Source organism: Arachis duranensis, chromosome 6, assembly GCF_000817695.3.
Source record: "Arachis duranensis cultivar V14167 chromosome 6, aradu.V14167.gnm2.J7QH, whole genome shotgun sequence".
Lineage (NCBI taxonomy): Eukaryota > Viridiplantae > Streptophyta > Magnoliopsida > Fabales > Fabaceae > Arachis > Arachis duranensis.
Window position 1 is genome coordinate 50,333,993 of NC_029777.3, and position 205 is coordinate 50,334,197.

Below are 205 nucleotides of genomic sequence, written 5' to 3' on the forward strand. Positions count from 1 at the left end.
TAAAATATTGACCCAACAAGTCAATATGATTTCTCAAAGTCTGTCTGGAATGCAAAATGCACCAAGCAGTACTAAGGAAGCGTCATCTGAGGAAGAAGCTTATGATCCTGAGAACCCTTCAATAGAAGAGGTGAATTACATGGGAGAACCCTATGGAAACACCTATAATCCTTCATGGAGGAATCATCCAAATCTTTCATGGAAA